We start from the raw sequence: 10,654 nt of genomic DNA, 5'->3' as shown, positions 1-10,654 counted from the left end.
TCTCTCTTTCTAACTCTACAAAAAAATCAATTAAATATGCTATTTATTTTTTTCCCTCTTTTTTTAAGACAGCCTCCAGATATGCTGTGGAAAATGGAAGTGAAAATATGTTAGCTGTTCTTGTTTCTTGAGACAAAGCAAAATAATTTCAACAAATTGTCCTTTAATTCGATTAAAACATCACCTAGGGCTGCAATTTTACCAAGCAGGTTGTCTATTTTGTCATTTCATTGACAGAATTAATTAATTTTTATTTGCTTATCTTTGTTTTAGTTAGTCTAATTTTATTTGTGTATAGATGCAATGTTGAAAATGATTTCTTAATATAGGTCTGCTGATTACACAATCTATGTCAATAAAGGATGAATTACATAAATTACTCTTTATTTCTCAAGTGATCTAGCTGAAAACAATACAATCTTAGATATTGCTCAAGCTGAAGGGCAAGTTAGAGAAGAAAAACTGCTTCTTATTAGTGATTTTTTAGTTGGCATCTGTTTTCCCAAATAGCATCTGCCTTTGTGCTACAGTGCAATTGCTGCTCGTCGGGACCTCTTTGCCAGTTTTGGTAATTTACAATGTCTGCTGTTATAGTTTGCAGTAAATATATTTTTTCCCAGGCAGAAACTCTCTCCTCTGTTAAAACCTCTCCCTCCCACCATGCTAAAAAAAAAATTGCTTCAAGATTCTGAAGGATTTTTTGGCCACCAGGACTTAGAATATGTGTCTCTGCTTTACTGTCAGCAAATGCTGCCCTTGCCAAGGCTAAAAATTCACCCTGGCCTTTGGCTCCACTTCCCACTGCAGGCTGGATAAGTCACAGGTGTGTGGACAATGTCAACTGGCCCAAAGCCATCGAGCAGATACCTGCTCTCAGACTGGAAATGCACAGCCAAATGTTATCCCAAAGTGTCGCTCCCCGACCTTGCACACACCACTTCCAAAAGAAAAATTAACATCATAGCACTATCTGAGCCTTTGCCATGATTGCAGAAAGTAAATTCCTCTTTCAATGGTAGCTGTCTCTGTCTTTTTCCTCAGGGAAATACACTTCCCTGAAGAGGTCTTAACTTCCTTTTGGTGGTTGTTTGTTGACCTTCTTCAGAACAGGCTGTGACCAGTCCTTTCTGACTGGTGATGCTGCAGTGGCAAATAGACACTTGAACTTATTTTCTGGTGAAACACTCAACAATGCACTTCACAGTTTAACAAGAGCATTGCAACTAGACTGGGAAGAATGAGGAAAAATGGGGAGCAGCATAAGAAGTCAAAAGGTTTTTATTTCAGACAGCATATGATAGCAGCTGTCATGTGTGCTACACCTTTTACCAGGACCTTATCAAGAGTCTAACACTATAAATACTTTTGTGCTGTGAACATTAATTCATTACATTTTATCAAGTTGAAAGTGTCATGTCCTCTTACATCGCAAAAGGAAACTAAAAGTGAAGATAGACATCAGTCAATAACGTACCAACAGAAAAGGATAACAACTACTTCTACAAATTGCTGTCTCAAGGATATGCAGAGTGATTGTCATTTTGCAATAGACAGCACAGTCTAATGTCTGATCTCCAGCAACATTAAATACCACGAGAAAAATGAGTGTGTATGGATGATACAATTTTTGGAATGGGCATCTTTTCCCTAAGTTTTCTCAGCGATATGCCCTAGCATATTTCCCTAATTTATCAAAATGAGAGAAATTTATTTTATGTCAATTCTTTCCATTATAATTAGGAGCTCCCAGCCTCCTATAATAAAAACTGAAGAAAATTATAGTTATTTGAATTCATTAATAGCTAGCAGATGACTGATTCTCTGTCAAACTTTTAATGACATTTTCTTTATGGCACGGGAGAATTATATTTATCTTGTTGTGCCTTTCACTATATAGACAATCCTTTCAGGTGTATGTTAGAACTGTTGAAAAGCCCTTCACTTTTCCTCTTCCTCTCTTTTCATTACTTTTGACCCCAGATTCAAACACATAAAACTAGGGGGTTTGGGGTTTTCTGGGGTTTTGTTTGTTTGCCTGTTAGTTTGTTTTTCTTAAGATTATACACACTTTTCAGGAGTATGAACTTGTAAGGTTTGGAGGTTTGGCCTGTTTCGGTTTTTTTCATAAAGCACTTGTGATGAAATATAGTACAAAGATGTGAAGTATTTTGAAATTACATAAACACTAAGACTTTTACATAAAAATAAAATCATGTCCTTTTCAAAACAGAAAATAATTTTTGTTCCTTCTTAGCAATAAGTAGATACCTAACATTGCTGTAAACTATTAATAAGTTACAACTACATGACTATTCTAAATTTTCCAGTTGAGTAACTAATTATTTCAATTCTTCACAAATACTCTACTGCTGTATAATAAAATAATTATTCTGTCTTCAAAACCAAGGGTTAGTCTTAGAGAAGGATTTAAAAAATAAAGTACCAAAATCCCAGATTGATGGACCACAACCTCAAAAAACCCAGGGTGGTGGTTCATCCCAGAAACACTGGTCACCACATGTGATTCACTGATCACATCCACTAGAGTCTGTTGGTGAAGGAAGCAAGAACCAGTCTTGAAATCTGCTTTCAGTTTCCTAACACAGGCTAAAACATGTTTAACTTGTCAGTGCAAATCGTGTTCAGTGCACTACTGTGAAAGCAGGTTTTACATCTTAGTAATTATACATTCTTTGAGGATCAGGTACTGAGTCATTCCAACCTCGTCTTTAAGTAAGCCTTAGGGATTTCCTATGCTGTGTATAAAGCCAGGACACATGAGAGCAGATTCAAACCCTCACATCTACTTTGAGTTTTCAGGTACTATCTAATGGGAGAAGAAGGAAGGAGGAAGTCCAAGAGGCATTGTAGCATGACTGCAGCTGTGTGATCATGTAAGTTTGTCCTGTTAGTGGACATTTGGAAAGGTGGAGCATGGATACTGACAGATAAAGGGATATAAGAGAGGCCCAACCCCTGACCCTGCACAGAACACCCCAACAATCTCACCACATGCTTGAGAGAATTGTCCAAATGCTTCCTAAACTGCCAGTCTTGGTGCTTGTGACCACTGCCCTGTGAGCCTGTTCAGGGCCCAAATTCCCTTTAGGTGAAGAACCTTTTCCTGATATCCAGGCTATTCCTCCCCTGGCTCAGCTTCAGGCCATTCCCTTGGGTTCTGTAAGTGATCAGAAGAATAAAAAGAGCAGCACCTGCCCCTCCTCTTCCCCTCATGAGGAAGTTGTAACTGCAGTGAGGTCTCCCCTCACTGTTAGTGGACATTTGGAAAGGTGGAGCATGGATACTGACAGATAAAGGGATATAAGAGAGGCCCAACCCCTGACCCTGCACAGAACACCCCAACAATCTCACCACATGCTTGAGAGAATTGTCCAAATGCTTCCTAAACTGCCAGTCTTGGTGCTTGTGACCACTGCCCTGTGAGCCTGTTCAGGGCCCAAATTCCCTTTAGGTGAAGAACCTTTTCCTGATATCCAGGCTATTCCTCCCCTGGCTCAGCTTCAGGCCATTCCCTTGGGTTCTCTCAGTGATCATAAGAATGAAAAGAGCAGCACCTGCCCCTCCTCTTCCCCTCATGAGGAAGTTGTAACTGCAGTGAGGTCTCCCCTCAGTCTCCTCCAGGCTGAACAGACCAAGTGCCCTCAGCCACTCCTCACACACTTCCCCTCAAGGCTTTTCACCATCCTTGTGTCCCTCCTTTGAATGCATTCTAATATCTTTATATATTTGTTTATGTTACGATGCCCAAAACTGCCCCCAGCACTCAAGGTGAGGCCGGCCCAGTGCAGAGCAGAGCAGGACACTCCCCACCCTTGCCCGGCTGGTGATGCTGTGCCTGATCCACGCCAGGACACAGCTGACCCTCCTGGGTCCCAGGGCACTGCTGACTCGTACTCATGTTTGCTAGCAAAGGCCCTATTTCAGAAGTAAGCAGATGATTAGTGGGTATTAAAGCCTTCCCTGTAACACAGGAGAGTGACATGACAAAATGTAGGCAGCAAAAACCCTCCAAGTGGTTCAGGAACATGCACACAAAGGGCTGCATCCCTCTTGCCTCCATGCAGCTGGAGAAAGTTGTCCTCTTTTATTAACAAGCAGAAACTACCAACGAAGAACAAGTTGCTACCTCATATCCTCTATATATGCCTGCTGAAAACTTTTCCATATATTTCCTGGCCACTATTTACATCTAAATTAAATCTAATTAGTATTTGCAAAGTGTTCTTCATTAATTTTAAAAACAAAAATTGGCTTTTTAAAAAGTCATCAATATATTCAAGGACCTCAACATTTTTTTTAAAAAGTAAACAACCCTTTAAATTAAATAATATAAATAAACTTTTAAGGATTTTTAAGGTTTAAATGCAAATAGCATTTCATGAGCAAGTCTGATAGTAGTTCCACTTATTCATTTTTTCCTGACTAGTTTGTTGGAGAATTTATCTTTTTATGCTATGTGCAGCAGTGCAATTTTTCTATGAATTCTGCAAGAAAATGTGAGGTCTTCCTTATTTTCATGCCTGGAATAGCATCTAAGTGGAACATATTCCTGAATGTTTTCTCTCTTCTGTGCATTAACATACCCAGTCCTCATGGACTGAGCACAACTCTCAGTGATTTCACCCACCAGAATGTGACAGAAAGAATCAGGATGAGTGACAGATGACCAAAATGCAGAACAGCTGCTGTTGATGTCAGTTTTTGCTATCTAATATGTTTTAATGCTTTATAACTAGAAAATAAAATTTCTCATTATGTATGTTTAATGAAATCTACAAAAAAAACCCCATAAAAATGAGCAAATAGGATCACAATTGAAGAGACTTTTCCCATAGACAACATTGGGGTCTGATCCTGAACCTATGAATATACAGATTTTTTGTAACTAGTTCTGCAGTAGGTGTTATTTATTTTTGTTGAATTGTTATTGGGTGGGGGTGGTGTGTGGAGAGTGGGCCAAGGTACTCGTCAGAGAGCAATAGCAGATTTCAAATAAGAAACCATAGCTCTTTGGGAGGACATAGGAAATTGTGTGTTTGTGAAATGCAGAGCAACTTCAGGGGGAGGAGTGCAGACCCCAGAACATGAAGCAGGTCAAGAAGAAGATGAGCTTTTTGTGTTTTATGACTGTCACCATCATTGAATGCCTACTTAATTTTAAGCACTTCTTCTAAATAAAAAAAAAGGTAATAAAAATCATCATGTTACTAGTATTAGCCAGTGAAGAAAAATGAGCCTTTGACTTCTACTGTGATGTTTTTGCCTAAAAGCACTTGTCACTATGCAAAAAACCATATTTTGATGTGTAATGGGGAAAGCAGCAGGATATATTTCATCTTTGTCTTTTCCGTAAGCAATTTCTAAACTGGATGCTGAAGTAAGATGCCATGACAGCTCCTCTTCAATACAAATAGAAACTTCTGCACTGTAAGTAGCAAGCTAGCAATAACAATACTGAACAAAACTCAGGCCAGGAAAAATATTTAATACATTTACAATTAATTATTATAAAAAATATTAGATTAAAAACCCAGGAAGGTTGTTACTTCTTTCTTCTGGCACTTTATAAGATAGTTACCTTCTATGCACTGTTACTTTACCAGTTTTCATACAAAGTTTAGAGGTTTACATTTTAGAGTACATCAAAACTCTTTAAAAGAGAGAAAATTTACTTTAACATTTACATAGGATGATGTAAAACAACAAAAGCAGCAATCTTTATCTAGTCTTTTTTTTTTTTTCAAAAATCTGTCTATTGACAATACTGAAGGAAAATACAGAGGTAATACTAAGAAAGAAAAGCAAAACTGCATTAACAGGAAACAGTGCCTGGCAAGATGTATATGTCTACTACGAGCTATGCCTGTTTTCCTCCTCTTTTCCTCATCTGAGACTGACCTCTGAATCTTTAAACAGTTGGACAATTCATCATAGAGATATCTGTAGCAGCATATGTCATCACACTTTTCTTATTTTTTATTTTTATTTTCTTATTTTTTATTCTTATTTTCTTATTTTTCCACTTACCTCTTCCCAAACACTGTCCCTGAGGGTGATATGTAACTGTTTCATACGTGCCAGGAGGATATTTTCATATCCCCTCCATGAGAAGAAGAGGAGGGGCAGACACTGCAATGCAGCCACTTCTCTCTGCTGACCAGTGACAGGACCCAAGGGAATGGCCTGAAGCTCTGCCAGGGGAGGATTAGGTTGGATATCAGGAAAAGGTTTTTCATCCAGAGGGAGGCAGGTCACTGGAACAGGCTCCCAGGGAAGCGGGCACAGCACCAACCTGACAGAGTTCAAGGAGTGTTTGGACAGTGCTCTCAGGCACATGGTAGGATTGTTGGGATATCCTGTGCAGGGCCAGGAGTTGGACTGAATGAGTCCCTTCCAGCTCAGGATATTTTATGATTCTGTGTTTACAATATATGATTTTATTGTCACAGAATCACAGAATTAGCTAGGTTGGAAAAGACCTTTGAGATAATCTCTCCACCAGATCAGTGACAGCGTGCTTCCCATCACCCTAAGAGATTAGTCCCTGCAGAAAGCTAAAAATTTAAAACTTAGCAAAAAATACATCTTATGATTCCTTTATTGCTTGCTATATAGTGTCCCTTGTGAAGTTTAGTGTTGTTAAAATGTGCTAAAAGAAAGAAACAGGAAATTTTCATTTAATGTCTATGGCACTACAGATATAGTCTCGTCAAATTTTGAGATACAAGTGTGTTCATGGCTTTGTGACAGCCCTTTTCTACGTATTTCAGAAAGACAAAAATGTCTGGGGATATGGGGAAACATGGCACCCTTGTGCAGTTCATTTTGATATTTTTGTGGGTTGCTTTTTGAGGCAGATAGAGCTGGTCCAAGGAATTAACAGAGTAAAGGGGACGTCTGCCTGTCATTAGAGCAGCAGAGTAATGGAACTGATTGAATGCTACATTGTCACCAGGAGATAGCTGTAAGAAGTGCTGAGAGCTGCAGCAATGAATCCGACACAAACATTCATTTCAGGAACATAGCTGTAGGTCACACAAGAAAATAAGGATGAGCAATTTGCATAGCCTTGTCTCTAATTAAAACTTCACTGAGCTACTAGGTTAAGAATAAGAAATCACAGACTTAAGACACACACTACCTTTGTCCTTTGTGTCTCAAATTAGGTAATGACCACTGAGAAGAACCTGACCTTTGCAAATCATCTAATGTAGAGAGACACAGGTGCCATTTTTCATTATTCCTGTGCATTAAATGACAGACACAAATCAGCCATAATCACTGCTGAAGGCACAGGGATCTTTAAGTTTAGCCTTGGATTAAGCAATATTCCCCCTTGCTCAATGTGAGCTGGAACAGACCCAAATCAGACTCATTGACATTAATCAAGAGTTTTTTGGGCTAATGCACACACAGCACTGTCCTGCTTGTGCCTTTCTCAAATGCATCTTTGTTACTATTTTGCTTCCCTGGGAAAGTGAGAGTCCTAAAACCTATACAAATGCAGTACAATGATCAACAGAGCTTTTCTTGAGCTTGGAGTTCTTATCAGATCCATTTGTGAAGTTAAGGGGATCCACAGGTCATCTGCCTGGCTCTGAAGGGGTGGCAGCTGATATCACTGAGTGTTGCTGCCAGGTCTCCTGTGCCTAAATGGAGGAAACTTCTTCCAAAGGACCTCTGCCATGTGACGATTGCTCAAGCCAGAGCCAGCAGTGTGCAGAAAACTGAGTGTGAACTTGGAAGCAATCCTGCAGTGTCACTCCTCCATCCTGGTTCAAACAACCTGTGGTGGGACAACTGGCATTAAAGAGAATTTGGACCTTTGGTGATTAATGGAACTCACTCTATGCCTGGATTGCCAAGGCCAAATATCTGCCCTGAGATTTATCAGGTTTTCCCGTGTCCATTTCTTGTCGAGGTTATGAAGGGCTGTAAGTCAGTGAAGGACTTGGATGGAGTCCTGTCATACAGCGAGTGGACACACAGCCACACTTCCAGCCAGAACAAACTTCAGGACTGGTGATAAAAAGGGGGACAGGATGCAAACTAGAACATAAAGAAAAGAATTAGGTATCATGTTATTCCACATGCACAGCCTCTCCTTTCTCATGAATATGTTGTACTTGGAAAAGGACACTTTTGCTCTTTACTTAGGGTAAGTCTCCACAGTGGATACAACTTTTTGCTTCTTGAGCTTTGAGGTTTTTTTAAAAAAATCATGAATTGAAAAATACGAACATTTTTTAAATATTTATGGTGTATAAATATAGCTCCCAGGTGGGAAAAGAGAAAACTTTGGGAAGTTATAAGTGGTACCTGCAGCTTAAACAGGATAGCCTCCCTGGCTTTCTTTTATAGCTTATAAAGAGATGGCCCCTCTGGGGAGAACATAAAATCCTGTTCCTATGGTGAAACGCTGCTTGAGGTGCCTATCTCCCCTCAGAGATCCTAGGGAGGGCTGGCTTCTTCAAAGCATATCCCTTTCTGTGATGACCTGAAAGCATTCATTTACAGGTGAAATTCAGTGATGTGTGGAAGCCATGCTGGCAAATTCCCCTGCACCATTGGATTACGCAGCTGGGTCAGGGCAGGAGCAGCAGACAGAAAACCTGAAACACCTACACATCTCAAACTGGGCAGCTGTCATGGCCTTCTGAGGTGGGATGCACCAGGGCTGACTTACATTGATCTCTCTCTCTATCCTGTTCCTTCTCACGATAGAATATTTTGGAGTGGGAGGGTAGCTGGTTTGGTTACTAATATGAAATGATTTCTTTAACTTGTCAGTATGATCATTTGAAAGCCCACATAAAAATATTTCATGCCAAAGAAAATGATCTGTATCATCTTTCTTTTTTTGCTACTATAATTTCTTTTATTTCAGATGTCAGTAGAATCTGAAGTAGAATATTTCAGCATGCAAGCTCTGAAACTTGTTTTCATGTTCTCTTCACCCTTCTACAGCTACCTGAAAGGGGGTTGTAGCCAGGTGGGGGTCAGGCTCTGCTCGCAGGCAACCAGAAACAGGACAAGAGGAAATGGCCTCAGGCTGCACCAGGGGATGTTTAGGTTGGAGACCAGGAGGGATTTCTTCACAGAAAGTGTTGTTAGGATTTTTATAGGCTGCCCAGGGAGTGGTGGAGTTCCCATCCTTGGAGGTGTTCAAGAAACAACTGGATGTGGCACTGACTGCCATGGTATACTTGACATGGTGATGTAATGTTGGACCTGATGAACTTTTCCAACCTTAATGATTCTGTGATTCTGTGATTCATGCAAATTAGTCAATGAATTTGACAAAAATGTAGAAGTTGCTTGGGCCACTCTGAAACTACCTTAATGATGAGGAAAAAAATGATGAAGAAGAATTCCATGTCTAGATACCATTTTTCAGTCGAGACATTTGTCATACCATTAATGTTTGTAAAGCAGCACATCCCTCCATGACAGAAGAAAGCAATATTGCTGCATTTACCTGTCTAATACAGAGATAAACAAGAAATGCCACTTTGTTTTTGGAAGATACTACTAAAAGCAATGAAAAATGACAAGCTATAAATTGCTTTATTAGCCTCTTGTGCTGAGCCAGGATGAGATCTCACTGCTTGCCAGAAAACAAGACACCAGGCCCACCTGGTCCCTATGTCCCCAGTTTCCTGGGAAAGAGAAATGCTGAGAGGCTTCTGGTTCCCCCTTGGAGGGGTGCAGGCTGCCTGCCTGCCCCAGACACTGCCAGCCTGCCTGCAGGAGCCATAGCTTTTCTGGCAGAGGCTCAGAGGTTGTTTTCAATAGAAAGTGCTTTCATTTCTATTTTATTTCACTGTTGTGGGAATGGGAAAAATGCTTGGGTCTAAAAGACCAGTTCATGCTGTATTTACTGCTTTTATAATGACAAAAAGTACTGAGAAACCACAAAACTATTATTTGTTCTGATCTAATATCCTGCAAACTACAATAAATGGATTTTTTTTCCTACCCAGTGAGGATGATATTTTTAGCTTTAAACATTTATTTTTTATGTCAGAAAGACTTGTGATCAGACCTTAAGATATTATGATTGCTTTCTGGCTTTTTTACCCTTTCTTTTCTTTTTCTGACATGATTTGGGAATAAGGTGGTTCAAAACCAAGAGTAGAAGCTAACTATACTTAGAAAATCATCACAGCCTGAAGATGCATTACTTTCTGAAGTGTTAGAACTAGAAAAGTCCATTTTACTTCCTCAAGTAAGCTTGGAATTTGAGTTTCCAGGTAACATAAAATATTTACCTTTCACTCCAATGCTTGTGAGATATTAGCTGTTAAAATACATGTGGAAGAACCTTGTAAAGTAGGGGTTTTTGTAGGACAGTACAAATGACTTCAGGATCAGTATGCTTTTCCAAACAATGCTCCCCAACTACTGATCAGGCAGAGGGAAAATGTGGTCCTGTGTAATTAACCACTCCAGAGCCCCACAGACATATACACACATACACAGAGACACACAGACACACTCACTGTCTTTTGGCATGGACCCTGCCTCTTTCCACCATTCTTCGGCTGACTGAAGCACCACAGGAAAGTGTTGACTGACTGTCTACACAATCCAGCTAAATGTTGTGTCTTCCTCATTCCTACCCATAATTTAC

General features: G+C 39.8%; 1 long non-coding RNA gene across 1 annotated transcript; it reads left to right on the top strand.

Moving 5' to 3' along the window:
• The first annotated feature begins 4,948 nt into the window (after positions 1-4,948).
• Positions 4,949-9,856, top strand: LOC108448774. The gene is made up of 3 exons (XR_001864793.1): positions 4,949-4,958; positions 7,557-7,562; positions 9,038-9,856. It is a non-coding gene; the product is annotated as an uncharacterized LOC108448774 (long non-coding RNA).
• The last annotated feature ends 798 nt before the right edge of the window (positions 9,857-10,654 follow it).

Source organism: Corvus brachyrhynchos, unplaced genomic scaffold (genome assembly GCF_000691975.1).
Source record: "Corvus brachyrhynchos isolate BGI_N302 unplaced genomic scaffold, ASM69197v1 scaffold428, whole genome shotgun sequence".
In the NCBI taxonomy this organism is placed as follows: domain Eukaryota; kingdom Metazoa; phylum Chordata; class Aves; order Passeriformes; family Corvidae; genus Corvus; species Corvus brachyrhynchos.
The sequence above is the reverse complement of the archived record's forward strand: the minus strand, read 5'-3'. Positions and strand labels throughout refer to the sequence as shown.